Source organism: Streptopelia decaocto (assembly GCF_964273445.1).
Source record: "Streptopelia decaocto genome assembly, chromosome: 1".
Lineage (NCBI taxonomy): Eukaryota > Metazoa > Chordata > Aves > Columbiformes > Columbidae > Streptopelia > Streptopelia decaocto.
This window is the reverse complement of record NC_138663.1, coordinates 126,532,357-126,553,252: the sequence shown is the minus strand read 5'-3', so window position 1 is coordinate 126,553,252 and position 20,896 is coordinate 126,532,357. Positions and strand designations below refer to the sequence as shown.

Here is a 20,896-nt window from a genome sequence, read left to right as displayed (position 1 = left end):
ATTCCCCAAATCCGCATCACTGGATTTCGAAGTATTCCATTTTCAATCAGAGGTTCTTGGAGCACTTATGAATGGTAGTGGGGCAGACCAAAATGATTTCTTTTTGGCTAGTAATTCTCCTATGTGTAAGAAATCAGGTACAGATACCTGTCAGTGACCATCATAAGTGTCATCTCTGTGTGACTATCCCTCTAATAAGTCTGAGTGTGACAGTCTAAAAACTCCAAGCCCAACCTTGTTTCTTTGTACGTGATGTGATTTTTTTATACATACATTTTTGGGATATTTGAAAGGTGCACGAGATGGAAAATATCAGTTAGCTTTTGCCATTTGTTGATTTAATTTGTGTATCATTCATTAGTCTAAAAGTTAATGGGATTTATGTTTACTTAGTTTTTTCTGAATATACTGAGCGAGCTTTTATGAACTTGTTTTTAAGTATTGGGACTTGAAATGCTTGGCTTCCCTTATAAATTCAAAGACTTCATCTATTCTGCTCACCAGGACTGTGGAAAAAAAACCCTAGCAAAATCGCAACTGCTTAATAAATATTCAGTTTTGCTTTCAGACCACAGTGTGTCTTGTGAGTGTTTGGGTTTTGTGTTTGTTTTTTGTTTTGGGGGGATTTGGTTTTTTGAGGGGTTTATTATTGTTTTGCTTGGTTTGTTTTTTTGTTTTATTTTGTTGTTGTTTTGTTGTAGGGGGTTTTTATGGTTAAAAAAATTAGAGAAGAAAAAGTCAGTGTTCATTTTACATAGTTGCAGTGATTTAAGTTCTTCTTGAACTCACTATGACGTTTTCAGCAATAAAAAAAGGAAATTTAATCCTTCACATTTTGGTCTTAAAGCCATGGGAGCAGCGAGATGGCAGTTTTGCAAAATATAGATTTGTTTATAACAACAAAACTAAACCAGGCTATTAGAGCCTATTCTGGAGTATCTATTTTTAATATGTAATAATCCCATTAGCAACGCAGTGTTTCTTATGTCACACACATTATAATGTAAGTGTAACAGAAATGCCTGAGGCTTTCTACTTCCAGAAATTTAATTTCACATCTAGCCCCAAAAGATTCATCCATCATTGTGACATTAAATCCAGATTCAGCTTTTTTTTTAAAGCTGAAACCTTGCTGTCTTCTGTCCTTGTCATCTGTTAGATTGCCTGTTACTTGCATCCTAGTTATGAAACTTGGATAAAGGTTGAAGGAGGGAGGGAGGGAACAGGGTGCAGCAGAGTAAAGGTGAATGAGCAGCACAGCAGCTGACAGCTTAAGAAGCACTATAATAGTTCATCTTTATCTCATATCTCTTCTCCTGCTGGCAATATTGAGTTGTTAGTGGCAGTACCGGGGTTTCTAGTAGCATATTTATTTATACTTACATACATATGTGCACAGAAATATATATATATGCATTTTTGTACAGTGCCTATGTTCTCTATTCCCAGAATTAACTTTATTTAATATGTGATTTTCAAAGGAGGAAAAAAAAAAAAAAAAGAAAGAAGCTCTGCTAGGAAAAGAATACCTTTGGATCTCCAACGTCAGAGAAAATTGAGAAGGCTAGCCTTTCTGTACATGCTGGCATCTCTAACCAGAGAAAAGTGGTTTAGTTTTGGGAACCAGCTACAAAATAACAAAGAAACAGAATGAAGCAAAAGAAACTTAAGTGTTATCTGTTTGCCACTTACTCCTACTATAGGTTTCCAAAAACTTAGTCTGGATAAGTATATATCTACGTCAGATTTTTCTATATATTTCATTTCTCCCTCTCCCCATCTCTTAAAATAAAGCACATGTTAAGCTGCTCCAAAAGTTCCTTCTTGTCTCTCTTTTTGCTCTTCTTTCCCAGATGTGCTTTAAGGCCATATATGTCAGGGCACAGCACAGGTGGAGTGGCTGTGGTGGCAGTGGCCCTAGGAAAATTAATGCTTAGAATGTGTTTTGTCACTGCTGTACATTTTATTCTTCCATTTTTTCTTTGACGTAAACTTCACTTTTTTGAGCATTGCAACTAATTCAAATAATCCGATGGTCTAGATTAATTATCAGTTGAGATGAGTGCGTGTTGAGAGTCTGTTCTAGGAGAGAAGCACTGTCTGTGATTAGAAAAAAATGTTTTTCAAAAATTCATACTGCCTGAAAGTCACTATAAGAATTGCATGAAAAACTACCAAGTATTTATAATGAAATATGCTTGTAGCCTTTAAGATGGTAACATAGCAAAGTCCCATAATAAATTCAAATAGAATGTGTTTTCTTTTTAGACTTTTTAATTCTGTTAATTTTAAACCCATTTCTTCTGCCTAGGCTACATTTATAATAGACAAGCTCTTCTTGTCATGTGGAATGAGGATTAGGAATTAAATATTTATGAATGAGTCCATGAGACTCTCAAGAAGAATAAAAATCTTTGAAAGCAAATGACAGTGGGTTTTTTCCTACTTATATACAACTTCATCAAGTATGGTGGCTTAGACTGCTTTCTAGTTGATCTCAAGTTCTTGGGTAACCTCTTAATATAAAGGCAACTATGCAAAATATTAATTTATAAGCATTTTTTAGGTTTTCTTCTTTGGAAATATATTTGCCTCCTCCTAGCTAGACATATAACTGTCTTTGCATGCTCTGCAGCTTGTGTTTGTGCAAGTCTGAAGTAATCTATTGAAGTGTGGGCCAAAACAGACTAAACTACATAGGATTATTCTATTTTTTGGCATGATGTAATGTTTTTGGTCTCATTTCACAGTGTTGTAAAGAGAGAACATGTGCATCTGCTGAAAGAGATGAAACTCTAGGAAATTGTACTCAACAGAAGAATTAATGTAATGGAAATTAAATTGCAGTTACAGAAAATGTTTTATTTACACTGTGCACATGTTTAAATTCAGAAGAATTGAACGGACGTCTTGAAATATCTTTCAAACAGCACCAAAGACAAGAGCAAATATTTGCAAATATGATCAAATTATGTAGCTATCAAATACAATTTTCTGTAATTAGTGGGTAAGCAGAAGTTGTTGACTTTGTAATTACATGACAATTCTAAAGGAAGTTCCCTTTTAATTAGTCTTAGTAAATACCTCCAATGCAGTCAGAATTGAAATGCAATACAGTTGTACTTTGACTTTTGGCTGTAAAAATAGCTAAGCTGCAGGAATAAAGATATGAGGAGCAGAATTTTCTGCCTTTGAGACATTAATTTGTTGCAAAAAGTTTTACTTAATAGTTACCTGGAATTTTGTCCTACCAGAACTGAAGCAGTGACTCTTTGACTGTCTCTCAGATATTCAAAGCTAAGGAGAAAAGATATTAAAGAAAGAAGATATTAATTGCAATGCAGAGCTCAGGATTAATGTAGATACTTTTGAAGTCTGGGGGCAAATGAGTGATGTGCAAAGTAGAAAAAAATGTTGACCAGAAAAATAATTGAGAATCACAGGAAATAAAAATTACTTGCTTTACAAGCTGCAACATTTTGAAACAAAACAAATAAGAGGAAAGATAATCAAAAAAGGATATAAACAAAGTCAGTGTTGCTCTGAGAGAAGAATCTCAGTAAACTCTAAAATGTGGAAGAAGTCTACAAGGAATAGATACAGTGACAAGGCAACTGAATTTTCAGTCCTTTTTGTATATGAAATAGAAGAGAGAAATATAGAAATCATTGAAATTCTAACATGGATGTAAAAGATCATAATCTTAGATATTTCAGAAAAGAGAGCTAGAGGTCACGGGGTCAATTAGAATAGAATAATTTATCAGAGAACCTATGGCAAAAAGCTTTTGGATTGTAATAATACAAGCTGAGCGGAAGATGAGGAAAGATACTGAGACATATGCACTGCTGGATATCTGGATAGCCTTCCATGATTTTTCCTATGAATTGGAAGACTCTTCTGTCAACAGACAAATGGAGAACACAGCCGTTTTGCTGGCTGTCCAACTGGCAAATGAGCTGTTGAAGGAGTTAAGTTAGAAGAACTGTAAATGACTAGTGATTAATTTCTTGAGCGTAGCGTAGCCAAAGTATAATGACCTAAAGTGTTCCGTATTAATTTGATTTATTTTTGCAAAAATAAGTTACCTAGTTTATGCTAGTTTTGAAAGTGCAGTTAATATTACTTTCCATTTATCAGTGATTTATCATCTTGAAACATTCTAGTATTATACATTGCCATACCTCTAAGATATTGGTAGATATGTTTGATAATTTTGGCCAGAAATAGTGTCTCCATTTTCTATGAGAGACACGCTGAAAGTTTGAAAGAATATGTAATTTGCAGGTTAAGACTATATTAAGTGTAGTTGTATGATACGATCGTACAGGTATAGTTTCAGGATTTTTTGAAATTCTTTGCTGTTGAATGGGTGTCCACTACTGAATATATCACAAGAAAATTCTGTTATCTGAAGATGTCTAAGTGTGAGGCAAGAAAAGTAAGCAAGAAGAATCTATGAATTCAGAGAGAGCTTAAAATTGACAGACTTGCATGTGTGACCTTGGATTTGAGTCATCTGTCATCTTCCAAAGAGAGAGTCTGGAAAAGAACCCAGGTATCTGTGCATAATTCTGAACTCTCTTTTTACTCTTATTAATGTGCAAGAGCAATTCAACTGAATAAAAAAATTACATTTTTCCCTATGATTTGACAGCATCAAATTTATCTTGTTATTAATTTAAGTGTCCAAGTCCACTTGTCCCAAGTAATGCAGTGGAGCCAGTGTATGCATATGACCCAAGCACATTTGTCTCAGAAACTTCAATTTGTTGTTAATTTCACTAATTCAGTATTGTGTAGGAAGGCTGGCTAAGGATTAGTGTTCTTTCATGTCTTAATGTTCTTACTAAGATAAAAACTAAGATAAGACTGCTGCAGTCGATAAGCAATGTTAGAAGAAAGTTTTGGAAGCTTTTTGGTGTAACTCACTCCCAGAAACATGGTCAGAAAGATAGACATAAGTGTATGAAGAGAGAGTCTTTGATGGAGATTTGAACTGTTCCCTTGGTATTATTATAAGCCATATGTCTGAAAGAAGTTGAAGTACTGAGAAAGTGAGAAGGATAAGGAAAGAAGATGGAAGGATGGAAAGAAAAAGTTTCTAAGCTATAGCTCATGAAGGAGGGGAATACACCTAATCAACTATAAAAGATCAGTTAAAAGAAAAAAAAAAAATCAGTTGGCATAATGAAAAATTGTATAGCAAGATAGGATCCAGGCAAAAGAGGATTTTGTGGGTGTGGGAAAAAGTAGAATTGCTCAGTTAAGAGAATGCCAGTATTAGAGAAAAACAGAGACCTGTAATTACAAAAGTCAGTGTGATGCAGAGGAAATGAACTGAGGAGTGAGCCATAACTATGGTGTGCTTTACTCAGAGTGAACGTAGAAGTTGGAGTATCAGACATCTCTTGAGAAGGGTAGCTCAACTTTGTCATTGTACATGATTTCTTTAAGATCAAAAAGTTATCCTAAGAACACAGCTGTTTTGGCATCCAAAAGCTGAATTATGACATCATGATATATTTTAAGCAGTAGTTCCAACTTCAATAATTGAAACATCTATTGAGTTTTAACTGTTACTGAGATACAAGTAACGTTTTGGAAATGTTTTGTAATGTAAGTAATGTTTTGGAAGACATTATTTTTCTGTTCAATAGATGTCTTCCCACAGTCTACAACATCCATGTTACTATGCTTGTATGACTGCTTTTACAACTGTTAATTTAAAATCAGTCAGTAAGTCATGCTGCCATTTTTAACCTGATTCTTGAGAAATTCCCAGTCTGTCTTAAGATCTATTTGTTTTGTGATCATTAAAGTTATTAATAATATGCATGGTGTTATAATGTCCATTTTTATTGTAATGTTAGTACTCATTTCAAATAAGAAATCTGTCTTAGGTTCAGTTGCAAAATGGAAGTCAGAAATCCAGAACACTGGCATATTTTGCCTATATTGGTTCCTGGTAATCTAATTGAAACTTTAATGAAACTGTATTTTCTTTTAATAAAAAGGCTGATGGGGCAACAACAGCCCAAAGAATTTCCTAAATAGCAGAAAAATTTTTAAATGAGAAATTCTTATACCTTCTTACCTAATTAGCCTTTCTTTCTGTTACTCATATATAGCTTTTGGCAACAGAATAGTCAGTCAGATTTCTTCCTGTTCTCAAAGGAGCCATACTATTAATGTGAATTCTTGCAGTAGTGAATGTACTAGAGCTATTGAATATTGCCCTCAAATCTCGGAGTTGTTCTCATTGCTCCAGGTTGCTGGATATGTGATGGGGTGACTGTTAGAAGTCGTGAGAGCATTTTAAAACCAAAACTTGTTACTACGTATGAAGAAAAACATTATTTTTTTGTGTGTGTTGTGTTGTGTCTGTTTCATCCTCATAGTGCTCCTGTTACTGTCAGTGGTAACAGCTGTAATATCCTAAAAACAGGGCATACTTGTAAACATGTACATGTAGTAAATCCAAACTTCTGTCTACTGGCCATGCCAAACATATGTGGAATACTATAACAATCATGAGTTGCAGGTGATCACAGAGCAAAATACTGAACCTAGACTCTGATTCTGCACTACTTGAGAATATACATTAGCCTTGCTGTTCTGTCAGCATTATGCATTTCACAGTTTTCAATTTCTACCAGCAAAATGTCACTGACAGCAGTTTTCATTCCGATTGTCATATGATTTTTTTTCTGCTAATAAATTCATCCTCATATTGAAAATCTGTGTAAGTTGTTAAACTGACATCTGCTACACCTTAGTGCTTTTATTTTCTGTAAGTCAAAGTGTATTGAAACATCTCTTTTGAGGCATGCTGCACTCTATGCTGTTGTTTTTCCCTTTGCAAAAGAAGGATCAAAGCAGTACCTCAAAATGGAGGATAGTTAAAATTGGGATTATTTAAAGAAATTCTGGGCCTTGAGTGACTTTTAGTGATTGTACATGAGTAACGTAGCCTGTTCCATGATTTGGGCTTTGTGTGGGATTTTTTTGTGGGTTAGGATTTTTTTTTTTTAATGTCTAATTATTTGCAAAATTTGGGTGTGGTTGTCTATCCATTAAGTTGGAGACATACTATAACTGTGTATTATTTGCATACAGAACATGGATATATTGGCTTTGAAATAAGTGTAACTTTTTAGTGTGCCTGTTTGTTTTTAATAATACTTGGTAACAATACATCCCATATCCAGACATGTTTTCCCTTACTTTGAGATCTTAATCACCAGATAAACTCTTTCCTCACCACAAATTGGTATGCACAGTGACATAGGCTTTCTCACATCTATTCATGGCTGACTTAATTGACAAGACCAGAAAAAAAATACTGGCACGTAGTATATACCAGGGATAGTAAGTTAATGAATTAATTACTTTTGTGCACAGATCGTTAGTACTTGATATTTTGTAATGGCTAAAGTGAAGCTCAACTTGAAACTACATGGAACAAAAGTTACATATTCAGAATGAAGGGAAAAGATTTTTAGCTACAGCACTTACTTTATAAGCTCTGTACGTTGAAGCTTTCCTACATGTGTCAGCTTTCCAACGATGTGCAATGACTGATTGACAGTAATTGCAATGATGATTGATAAGTGACTCATTTCTTTGCCTATTTTGAGGAAACTGGTTGAGAAACTGAATTTTGAAATAAAGACTGTCTTTGAAACAAGAACTTTCCTAACTGTTGTAAGCAGGGAAGGATTTGTGGCATTCTGCTCCATATGTATTTCCAACATTTGTTCTTTCTTTTAGAATAGTTGATGTCAACATCAAGTAAACTTTTTGTCTTTCTGATTAGCAGATTTACTTAAAACATGTCTGTAAATGCCATGTAAATACCAATAATCAGTTCATGCATAACTGGTAATTGTACATGAAACAGTCTCAACAACGATACAGCCTTAGCACTTCCAACCCCTCAGCACTCAGACTGAGAAAAATAAATGGGCAGCATATCACTTCAAAGCTTTAAAATCATGCAGATTTCTTAGTCTGAAAAGGATGTTTATGGTTGTGAATGTCACTACCAGAGATTATACAAAACCATGAAAACAAAACAAAACAAAAAAACACAAAAACAAGCGACAACCCACAAAGTTGGCAACAATGAAAGACCAAAAAGCAAACAAACTAAACCACAAACAAACAAAAAACCCAAATAAATAAATAAAATAAAAGCTAAAAAAGAGTTTGATATTAATTTCCATTTAAAATGAAAAGTGAAGGACATGGGAGCTGGCACTAGGATGAAAATCAATATAGGAACAGATGTGATACCATCTAGATAGAGAAGGATCTAAAATCTTGGAATGCAAGTAATTCTGATATATACACAAATGTGCTTTGCAGTGTAAGAAGCTAAGAAACTGAAATTTCATTTTAAAAATATTTGCATAACAGATATCCTATATAACTCCATTGACGCAATTCCACACTTCCCCTTGAAAAAGGAAAAATAAAAAGTGTATAAACACCATAGTGCTTAGAAAGTGTTAGAAAATTCATAGAAAAATTAAAGTGCTTAATAATAATGGTGTCCATGGCTTTAGATAATTTATGAACACTTGATAAGTAAAAATGGAAGGACGTTGCTGATCTGATGTGCCTAGCTGTCTATGTGGAGGTTCAGAAGAAATCTTTTAATTCACAGAATCACAGAATGTCAGGGATTGGAAGGGAGCTCGAAAGAATTGTCAGAGTTTAGGCAGAATGAGCTTGTAACTTCAGTGCAAAGTATCTGAGAATGACTTTGTATGAGTTGTACATGAATTTGAGACAAAATCCCATTCTATTGGCTTATGCAACTGAGTTTCAAAAGCTCCAGACATTGAAACATGAAGAATTTCTGGACTTTCGTTATTATTTATGCACACCTGTTAAAAGTTGTGAGGCAGGGTTGAACCAATTGTAGTAAACAACTTTACCACACAGGTGTTTTTGCAGCAGGAGACAAAGTCTTTAATTTTTTATTATGAAAATAATAGATGTTATACAGAGTTGGAATGAGGAGTGAGCATGTATGTATTGTAGCTACATGAGTCACTATTGTTTCCAACTTTTCATATCGTGATGAAAAAAATCCAAGAATTTGTGCAGCTGAAGGAACTTCAGCTTTAAAAAAAGGATAACAACGTTGTTCTTTATTATTCCTTGTTGTGTCACATCTCTGATGGAAATTTGGTTTGTCTTTTTAGAATAACAATGAAATATTTACTTTCTTATTTGTCCATATCATGAAGTATTTATGTCATCAGAATGTCATCATGTTGTTTTATAATTAGAATAAAGCCTGATGATTACATATCACCACATTGTTGTGGAATTGATTTAAAGCACATTGGAGCCTATTCCAAGAGAACCAAACCAAGGTATAGTCACTGCCTTGTCTATATACTCTCTTTGCTAACATTTTTCTTATTCTTTCTGCTTTCTTTATAGAAATAATTTTCTTTCTCCAACTAGCCGAGACTGAAACCTGGTTTTAGTTGGCAATTTGTCTGAAATAAAGGAGAAATTTTAATGATTGCTGCTCTTGGAAACTCCAGCTGAAATTCAATAGAACGTTAAGCAATTAAGGAACTGCTTAAGCAGTTTCCTTAAAGTCCTGTTAACCTTTGTTTTGCTGATTGCAGGGCTTTTTGCTAGCTCTCACATTGCATGAATCTACTAATAATGCTTTAGGTGATTGTAATGACGCAAGGGTGGTGACTAACTTGGGAAACAGTAAATGTACCTGGAAACTGGTATGCTTTGAAGTGATTTTTAAATCCCTACTCCAAGCTACTTCTGAAGGCTCTTTTGATAAAAGTACTTTTATCTTCTGTGTATGTAAATCTAAATATGTCATATCTCTTTGAGTATTTTATTCACTAGATATATATTTTATATTTACAGTGTTATTGTGACTTAACCCTTGTAGGCAGCAAAGACGGCCACAGCTGCTTGCTGGCAGAGTGAGGGAGAGAACTGGAAGGGCAAAAGCAAGAAAACTTATGGAACAAGACACAACCAGTTTAATAAGTGAAGCAAACCTTTGCGTGCAAGCAAAGCAAAGGAACACATTCATTCACTACTCCCCATTGACAGGCAGATGTCCAGCCACTTCCAGGAAAGTGGGGCCTCAGCATGTGTTACAGTTGCTTGGGAAGAGAGATGCCATAACCACAATGTCCCTCCTTCCTTTCTCTGAGGTTTTATTTCTGAGATTGACATCATGAGCTATGTAACATCTCTCTGGTCAGATGGGATCAAATGTCCCTGCAGTGTTGCCTCCCGACGCCTGTCCCATCCACAGCCATCTTGCTGGGGGAGGGAGAGAAAGCCCTGAGGCTGTGCAAGCCTTACTCAGCAACAGCCGAAACACTAGTGCATTATCAACAGTGCTTCAGCCACAAATGCAAAGCACAGCACCATACAGGCTGCTATGAAGTAAGTTAGCTCCATCTCAGCAACACCCACTACAAATATTTATTTATGATTCGGTATTTATATTGAAGTGCCTTTTTAATATGGCCAATACAGAAGTTAGGCTTTATCATCTTATAGTCTCACATTGTTCCTGGAACCCTTTTCTGAAGTTAGGCATAATGTTTGTCGCCTTTCAATTCTTGGGTATCACTGTAGTTTTGAGAAAGAGGTTATGTATAGCAGTTATTAGTTGAGATGTTTCATCCCTGAGTTTCTTCTGAACTTGGTTGAGTAGTCCCTCTTTTAGGTGATTCCTTCCTGCTCACTTTGTTGATTTGTTCCATAACTACTTCCATTTGTGCTTTGATTTGAGACAAGACCTTTGGTGTGTCCTCCATAGAGGAGGCTTCTAATGTAACTTCTTCTGTGGTACACACAGAAGGAAAAAATCTCTGTCACCTTAGCTTCTTAGAATTCTTTCTATATCCTGTGATCACATATTGGTCCTATATGCTCTTTGGGGCAGGCTTTCACTTCTGATGTGTTTTAGAAAGGTTTTATTAATAGTTTTTCAGCTTTTCCAAGGTGTTCCTCAGGCCTTTTTTTTTTTTTTTTAAATTTTTTGTTACATTTGACCTTGTAGAATTTCTGATCCTTTCTATTTTGAGGCAGCTTCAGCTTTTAAAAATTATCTTTTTTCTCCCATTATATCTGCTGTTTCATTTAGTTTTGCTCAAGTATGTCTTGCAAAGGGAGGAGTACAATTTTTCACTTAATAGACTTCTCACTAGTACAAAAATATCAATTTCTTACACATCATTTCAGTTTCTTTTTAACACACTTGGTTATTTTTCATCACTCATGTTGTATTTCAGGCAATATAGAGTTGACTATTTATTGCAGAATTTCATGTGATTTCTATATTTTAGGGACAGCAAATATGAAAGGATGAGATGTTAATTTTATTTAAGTGGGAGGGAGAAATCATCCATTTGGGAGAGGAGAGAAAGAGTGGAGTAGAGAAAAGATGTTTGGAACAAAATTAATCCAGGAAGATTCTTGTTGCATTTTTATTAAAAAAAAAAATACCACAATTTTTATGGGTTTCTTCTCTAATGATGTTTTGTTCTACTAATGTAGAACAAATTATTCAAGTGAATTACTTATTCTGTCCTTGTTTTTAAAGGCAATATTCTAATGTCTTTTAAAAATACAGCCCAAGGGAAGGCTGTCAAAAAACCTACCAAAATCTGTGTGTGCTTACTGCCACTTACAGGCAAAATGTCTTACTAAGAAAATACTGCTACTTAACAGTCCATGTGTTGTATAAAATGAAGCATCTAAATATTTTTCCTCTATTCCACATGTAGCTAAAGTTCTGTACTTAAAGTCAAAGTAATATTGCATTTCTTGAGATTTACACAAAACTTTAAAGTTAATATGGAAAACAGATTTCAAGTTAGTACTCTATTATGGAAAAAAAGCTTTTTGTATCATAATATCTAAGTACTATGGAATTTATAAGTATTTGAAATAGTTGTGCTTTGAAGACTTGCAGCTATAGGAAGCTAATATGTTTGAACTTCTGGTGAAGACTCAAATGTCCTTACATGATCAAAATTTCTGGAGACTGCAGTGTTTCTTTTCCTGAGCTGTTTCAGTGAAGGATCTAGTACACAAGACAAATTTCAGATTAAAACAAGAGAAAAAATGAAGAGAGCCACTTGTGATTGCTTAAATATTAAATATTATTTTAATAAGACTGTACTAGACCTTATTTTTCCACATTCTGTTTAAAAAGAGGCTTGCATTAATACAAACTTTTTAGTATTAAAAAAAAAAATGCTCCCGAAGGGAGAAATACTAGTGAATACCATAAACTTTTAATGGAAATCTTCAAATTTCTAATGCCCTTTTATTATACTGTATTGTGCAAAAGTTTGTTTGGGTAATGTGGAGAGAAAAGATTCTGATAAATGCAGTTTACTAGCTTAATACAAAAATGTAATGTGTTACCCACTACAATTTTCATAGTAAATCATCTGCCTAAATGTCATATTCTGATTTTCAGCTTTAAGAGAATCCTTAAAATATATATTTCTTATCTATGATGTTTAAAAATATTCCTGTAATAACAGTATGATTCTTAAACATAAAAATTGAAAACGTTTTTAAAATAAGGTAATGAAAATTACTTCATCATGTTCTAAAACTCATTCTAAATGGTAGCGAGATCATGTATTGTAACCAGCTTTCATTTTTATAGAAACCGAATGACACATCATCCCTTTATTTACTGTAGATTTCGTTTGTATATAGATAGTGACATATTTAAGTAAGTTTACCATTTTGATTCTAAGAATGCTTTCGGTGTATAAAGCTACCCTGTGGTGTTTAATCATATGTGTTTATATATATGATACATAACAAAGCAGAGAGCTGTTTTCTGTGTGTACATTATTTAGTTACGGATCACTTTCACGATGGGTATAAAATAGCACAGCTTCCTGTTGGCCATAGAAATGCACCAGAAAGTTAGTATGACATAAATAATGCTGTTGTTGTTTTCTTGAAAAAGTGTGTTTGTCTTCCCCTCACACTGATAATCTGACTCTGAAAAGTTGTCAAGCTTAATAGCATTTTGGAATGCTTTGTTCAAAATGATGTAAGACACTTCTTTGTCTTTTTTTAATGTTGGTTGATGCACGACACATTTTACCATTTTTTGTTTGCTGTGAACACAGGGAATGTAAAACTGGATGGTTATGCAGAGCTAGTTCTGTTTGAACTGTTGCAGACAAAGCACAATAAGGCATGGCAACATAATCTTTTTGCTTCCAATTTAGTCTTTCATGTGGTTAATCTGTAAGCTAATTGAGCAACACTGGCTGGAACTTCTGAATTTGTCTCTTCTCCATATACAAGAAAAGAGTTATAATGAATAGATTAAACAATGAGCCAGGCAGCCAGGAAACCAAAGAATGTGCTGTTCTGGTAATGAGGCTGGTTTGGTAGCTCAGTTGTGGTTTGTAGCCAGATTTGTTCAGCAGAACTTTCATTTAAACAGAAGGCTGAAAAAGATGTAATTAATCTTGTTTGTTTGCTATCATTGTCCATCACAATTTCAGTAAAATAAAGGCAAAAATTTGAAAGAAAAAGTCATTTATGAAATAGAATTTGTTGTCTGACACAGATGCAGAGGTCTGTTTATTTCAAAAAGCATTTAAAGCAGGTATACTATTTCTGAAAATTTACCAGTGAACATGGATATGTTCTATGGTCTGAAAACTAATAAAAGTGAGTAAAACTTATCCTATCACGGATATTTTCTCAAAGCACAGAAAAGGCTGTGTTTTGAAATTATCCATTTTATGCTTAATCTACTTGGATTTGTACTTCATCAAAACAGTGCTTCTGTAACTAGCAAATAATAAATCTATCTGCAGGATCTAAAAAAAAAAAAAAAAAAAAAAAAAAGGAAAGGGAAATTAAATATACCATTTAGATAGCAAGGAATAAATAATATAATCAGCTGACATGACTCAGCCCTTGCAGCTCAGAAGGACAATTGTATCTTGGGCTGCATCAAAAGCAACATGACCAGCAGGTTGAGGGAGGTGATTCTGCCCCTCTGCTCTGGTGAGACCCCTCCTGGAGTCCTGTGCCCAGCTCTGGAGCCCTCAGTACAAGAAAGACATGGACCTGTTGGAGAGGGTCCAGAGGAAGCCACAATAATGATCAGAGGGATGGAACACTCCTGCTGTTATGACAGGCTGAGAGACCTGGGATTGTTCAACCTGGAGAAAAGAAGATGCCGAGGAGACCTGATTGTAGCCTTTCAGTACTTAAAAGGAGCCTATGAGGAGGATGGGAACAGACTTTTAGAAGGGTGTGTTACAAAAAGACAAGGGGTAATGATTTTAAACTAAAGGAGAGGAGATTCAGGCTAGATGAGAGGGAGATATTTTTTACAATGAGGGTGGTAAAACACTGGCCCAGGTTGCCCAGAGAGGTGGTAGATGCCCCTTCTCTGGAGATATTCAAGGCCAGGCTGGACGGGGCTCTGAGCAACCTGATCTAGTTGGAGGGATCTCATTGCAGGGAAGTTGGACTAGATAGCTTTTGAAGGTCCTTTCCAACCCAAACTTTTCTATGTTTTTATGTCCATGTCAGAGATTTACTAAAATTTGAGATCTGTCAAGGATTAACATCTGGAAAGTCTTATATGTGTGAATCTTATCCCAAACAGCTTCCCCATGTGGGGCAGGGAGTTGCAGGCATTGTTCTGTGTGATATATGCCCTTTCCTGCACTTGAGAGAAAATCACTAGAACATTGATTTCCAAAACCTAAAACATTGCTTTGAATTCTTAAACATCACAGGACATCTACACAAACCTTCAACTCCAGTTCTCCCATTTTTCCTCAGTCCAGTCCTAGAAAATGAGTTTGTTTTATAACCTGTTTGTTTCCTGTATGAAGAATTAGGTGAGGGCATTCTTGTGGGTAGAGCTGGGACCACAGCTCTTGACCTACATAGAGAATCCACAAAGTAGTGATCAGAGAGCCTGAAGCCAGTGAAAGCTCAGGTTGAAACAGCTCAAGTTTCTGATGATTGTCAGGGATAAGACTCTCTGCCTATTTGACAGGCACAATGCTTGGTTTAGTTCAGTTCCCTGTCTCAGAGGAAAAAAATCTATCTGTAATAGTTGCCCATTATGGTAAGGTACCTGGTATTCTGTATGTGTGTGTAATGATGCATCTTAATTTTCTGAGGGAGTATTTCTCATGTTTATTGTGTGATATCTAATGAGAATTCATTTATGAATTTATGTGAATCAGTTACTTATGTTGTGAAAACATATCTGAAATAGCCCTGAAAGAAGCCATGTTAGTCACAGGAATAGCACCTACAATAGCCAACAGCTTGGACCACAGCAGTAGCAATTATTTGGTATTCTGATCACTTTTCTTCCACTTTTATATGTTAAAGGCATGCAGGTGAGAGTGAAAAGTTGCTTCAAAGTGAAAAGGAGAGCACTGAAACATTGTAATGCAGTGTTCAAAACAGCAGGGGAAGTAACAGAGTGAATTAATAATAAGCAAAGTAGCTGTAGAAAAATGTACTTTAAAAGATAACAACCAGGAGAGAGTGCAGAACACTCAGAATAACACTTAGAATTATGTTCAAGTATAATCAAGAAAATAAAGTCAAACTTTCAAAAACAATCATTCCTGAACAATGCAGAAGACAGAGTTGAAGTGCTAAAGAATAATGCTGATTTATACAACTAATTGTTCTGAAGTCTCTATTGCCATATTTTAAAACCAACTTAAGCATGCTATCTTCAGGCTGAAATTTATAAATGTACCTAATTTGAGAAAATATTCCTGTTTTACCAGGGCTCTGAAATCCTGCTTTGTGTAGTTTTGACTTCTTGAGTATTGCTAAGGAGTAGCTGCTTCAATGTAACAAGCACATGTTACTGTCACAGGAAGGTTTTCCATTAGTGCTGCCCACACAATATCTGTCTTTTAATTATAGGTCAAACAATGTCAGTAATTACTGTTTGTACCAAATCCTCTAGGAGAAATAGCTGTGCAAATGTGATGGTTATTACTAGGTTTAGTACAACTGTTCCCTGTATGTCCTCTGATCCACAGAATTTGAAAAAAAAACGATTGTTGAACCAATAGAACAAATATTATTCCAGGAAGAGTACAGAAATTCAGGAAAAAATGCTATGGCTTCACTACTGAAACTTTTAAAGGAACTATAAAGGCTTCTCAATTTATTTAACAGTTGTTTTCTTATTCTTCCAAAACAGTAACATACTTTCTTCTTGGGAAGCTAGGACGCCATCAATAACAGTTACTCAGAAATGAGAGATCAAAATCTGAAGTTACATAATTTTATACCTCATTCCTGTGACATAAACTATTATTCATCAGCATGAGCGTTCCTCTGAGGCTGTTCATAAAGGGGATACCTAACTCAAACTCCAGAGTAATGGCTCTAGCCACTTGCAAAATAGAAATAATGAATAAGATTGCAGTGAATCAAGAATTTACCTGAGAATGGAGTTGCTATGTTTTTTTCATTGCTGTTAACTTTAGGTGTGGGGCAAGGGAATCCTAAGGGTATCTGAAGTAATTGTTGTGAAAGCAAGACTTCTTTACAAAACAAAATGCTTTTACCAATGTGTGAGACAATTCTGGATGTTGCTAAATGCTGGGTGAACTAATGTAGATTTCAAGTAGAAGACAAATATTCTGCATATCTACATGTATCTATGCACATATTGAGATATGTGTACACACACACATAAGCATCTGTGCACGTGCTCAAACGCTATGTAGAGTTTCGCCAGTAAACTGAAACAGGTTGAGGTGGGGTTTTTTGTGTTGTGCTGGTGGTGGGTTGGGGTTTTTTTTGTTATTGTTGTTTTGTTGTTTGTTTGTGTTTTTTGGTCATTGTTGGGGTGGGTTTTTTGAGCTTTTGCTGTCAATAAGGATATCAGGCTTTAAAACCTTGCTTCTTTTAGGTCAGATTCAGTGGAGGCTCTGCACGGATTCTGTGCTGTAGAATATTGATAAAACTGGAAAGCAGAGTTGTCACCAAATATGGTTTTGTGATAAAACCAGTTCTTTGGAAATGGGAATTGTACTTGTCCTGGTATGTATTACATCTATTGATTGAAAGGTTTATAAATCTGTAGCCCCTGTCATGCTGAACTGCTCTGTATTAGCACATGTAGCATTTGACTACATGAGAAAATACTGGCCATGAGAAAAGTGAGTATGTAGCAGTCTTATCACAGAATTGTAGAATCACTGCATGGTTAGGGTTGGAAGGGACCTCTGGAGATCATCTAGTCCAACCCACCTGCTAAAGCAGGTTCACCTAGAGTGGATTGCACAGGAAGATGTCCAGGCAGGTTTTGAATGTCTCCTGGGAAGGAGACTCCACAACCTCTCGGGGCAGCCTGTTCTAGTGCTCTGGCACCCTCAAAGCAACCTCATCAATTTGCTGAGCATACTTCTCAGATGGAATGGTTTCACTGGGATTCAGAAAACTGTAGTGTATTGAACTGGCAGCAGACCACCAAACAGTGACCATCACTTTTTTTTTTGGTGCAAAATTTTTAAATATGAATTTAGGTTTTATATTTTTGTATAATTAATTCCAGGTTAATTTCTATATAGCAATGCTGAGCTGGTTTTGTTGTAACAGGAAAAAATGGAGGAAGCCAACTGCTTTTTTTAACATGTTACTTGCATGAAGTAAAATTAGAGTGGTATTGTGGGATTCAATCATTACTCTTGGAGTTGTTGCTCCTCAAAGGCCTGATACAACTGTTCTTAAAACCCTGCTAAAACCAGTGGCAGTTGTTTAAAGCAAAGAGTGATAAGTTCTTGGACCAAGCAACAAGCAAATTTTCCAGTTTCTCCACTTTTTGCCCAGATGTATCTCTTGGAAGTTTACAATAAGCTTAGATCTATTGAAGTACTGCAGCAAAGAGTACTTGTCCATGGAGTTGATTTGCTTCTCAGCAGGTGATGTGGGATTAATGTGCACAGTGTCAGGCTGATGAGATAATCTTCTTCACTTAGTTAATCTAAGATCCTGAATACTCCTTTGGACACTTGCAGTCTGTCAGGAAGGCACTTGTTCTTAATGAATTCTAGTTACAGTATCAGCTTTTAAAACTGTGAAATTAAACAGAGATATTTTGTCTTAGGGAGAGGGGATTATGCTGCAGTTCTGTACATGTGGAAGTCCCTTACCAGACCTGAATGACTTACAACATAGAACACATTGGATGGGGATCACGATTACAAATATTGATCATCATGCTAACAGTTATTGGCTGGTTCAGTCAGTTGTCTTAGAGACAGATCTCTAAGCTGCTTTAGTGATTTGAGCTTATTGTTAGTAAAATGTAAATACTGCTTTACTTTACAGTTGTTTCCTACCAGCTGCACCATTTGCTAGGTCTGTGTGTTACTGAATTCACCAGGACAAGTTAAATGGCTTTGGAAAGGTCTTAAAAATGTCCTTCTTAATGTTCAGTACTACTATAGGAGGAGTAAAAGAAAACATTAGACTGTTGAGTAGAAGACCAGGGATTATGAAATAATAAAATGTGCCTAAAGACTACAGTCTTTATAGGCAAATAGAAATGAATATTGTAGTTGGGTGGCATGCCCAGAAGGTAAATTCTGTTCAAATATGAGTACTAAAATACTACTATACAGAATAAAAAATTAGCTTACTGGTCAGGCTAGCCTAATAAAAAGTCTGTGGATGCAAGTCAGAGCAGCTTCCAAGGCCAGTAAAGTCTTCACTATGAAGAAATTATAATTTATTCAGTGTCTAAGAAATTTTGAAATATGCTGTGAATTTCCCATTTTATGAGCATTAAGATAGAATTAAACTAATGTTGCTTAACATGTTCTAGGCATACACTGAACAGAGAAATTTTCTTTGTGATTGTATCAAAAAAAATTTTGGATAGATAAGGACTTCCTTTGGAAAAAAAATAACATACAAGGTTCAATTAAGTATTTGTGTGTGTATATATGTTTTTAGTGACTCTTCGTTTCTTACTTAGAACCTTAGACTCCTGCTGCATGCTATTTTGAGGAAAACAACATGTGGAGAATGTCAAGATTGCCCTGTAATACAAGGAATAAATGAGGAAAGTCCTGGGCAGTTCTTGGCACAAATATCTATTGCAGGCAAAAACACCCTGACAGAGTATTTTTGAGCTCTGTGTAAAGAGAAACTGGGAGACTGACAGGATAAGCTGCTGTGATAGTTGTTTTGTTATTTGTGTTGTTCCAGCTCTATTGGCCACAAAAAAAAGAGCATGTAATAGCTGGAAATTAAACAGGTTACAAAGGAGAAATATTAAAATGTTGCCTGAATTTTCAGTGATGCCAATAGCAAAACCAAAGCTCTGTTTGGATTGAGAGTCACAAGTGACACCGATGGCAGTAAGAGCTTCTGCCTTTACAGTAACAGTGGAAAGGTAAGCAAGAACATTCAGGTCTGCTGATGAATTAAGCCATTTAACAACAAACAGATACAGCTAGCACCGAAGTAATCATGAGGTAACCAATGTCTTTTTTGCCCTGATATTCATTGACAAGGTCTCCTAGCCTTTGTACCTAGTGACAGGGTTCAAGGAAGAGAGGAGCCACAAGTAATGGAAGATGCTTGAATAAGGAATCTTTTGAGAAATCCTGACCAATACAAGTCCACAGAGCCAGACAGGATGCATCGGAAGGTGATGAGAGATCTCTCTTCCCTATCAACTTTGAAAAGTCACGTACACTGGAGGAGAGTCCCAGTGGCTGGAGAAAGCAATTGCTACAGCCACCTTTAAAAAAGGGCAAGAAGAATGATCTTGGGAATCACAGGCCATTCAGCCTTACTGTAGTCTTTGAAAAAATCTTGGAATGAGTTCCTTCAGAAGCCATTTCTGGGCACATGAAGGAGAATAAGATGCTTTGTAATAGCCAGTAGTTATTTAACAAGAATAGATTGTACTTGAGCATTCCAAATGCATTCTGTGGTAAAATTATGAGCTCTGTGGGTACAATGTTACCAGTGAATTTACCCCACTTTTATTTCAGAAAGGTTTTTCATATGGTCTCCCATAGAATCATTATATCCAGGTTGGGATGTTAGGTCTGGATGAGTTCATTCAACTGGATGGATGAAAAACTGGCAGGATCATTGGGCTCTAAAGAAATTAGTTAATGATTTGAATTTTACCTGAAAGCTTATTTACAAGTAAAGTTTCTTTTGGTGCTAGCCTGTCTTGTTTGACATCTTTATCAGTGACCTGGAGGAGATATTGTATCCTCCACTTTAGTGTTGCTACTGCAGGACAGATGTTGCAGGCTTGAAACAGAATACAGCAGTCCACACATACCCTGCCCATACAGAGTTTTTGACAGACATATCATGTGACTGATGCTAACTTCTCCCACTTACACTTCTGAGCAAGAGAGAATCTGTCTAGTATTAGAAACCGATATCTTCAGATTAAAATTAAAAAAAGGCATGTGGAGCACAAAAGCAAGGATAGTCACTAGTTCACAATAGTTTTGAGGGACTTAACCAATTATGTTTGTGAAGTTTCTTATCTGTTTTCTTATTAGTTCAATTTTCATGTAATGGTAATTTTTGGAAATTATTTGCTCTAATTCAGAATTCAAGTAAGTTTAATATCACTATTTAGTGAGATATTAAGGACAAAGTCAAGATTAATAGTATGCATTTTGTAATGATCTGGCAAATGAGTCATTGTTAATAATGTAGAATCTGTTTATTGATTTTCATTGAAAAAAAAAAAAAAAAGTAGAATAAATGCCAGAAGCAGTCTTTGTCTCATTTCTGTAGGGAGAGCTGATTCACTAGCTCAAAGTGTAGTAAATTTAAGAAAGCTGCTTGTATA

At 35.4% G+C, this 20,896-nt stretch overlaps 1 protein-coding gene across 2 annotated transcripts in view; it reads left to right on the top strand.

The window, feature by feature from the left end:
* NCAM2 (neural cell adhesion molecule 2) overlaps positions 1 to 20,896 on the top strand; it is a 294,710-nt gene that overhangs the window by 102,087 nt on the left and 171,727 nt on the right. The gene's annotated exons all lie outside the window — the stretch shown is intronic.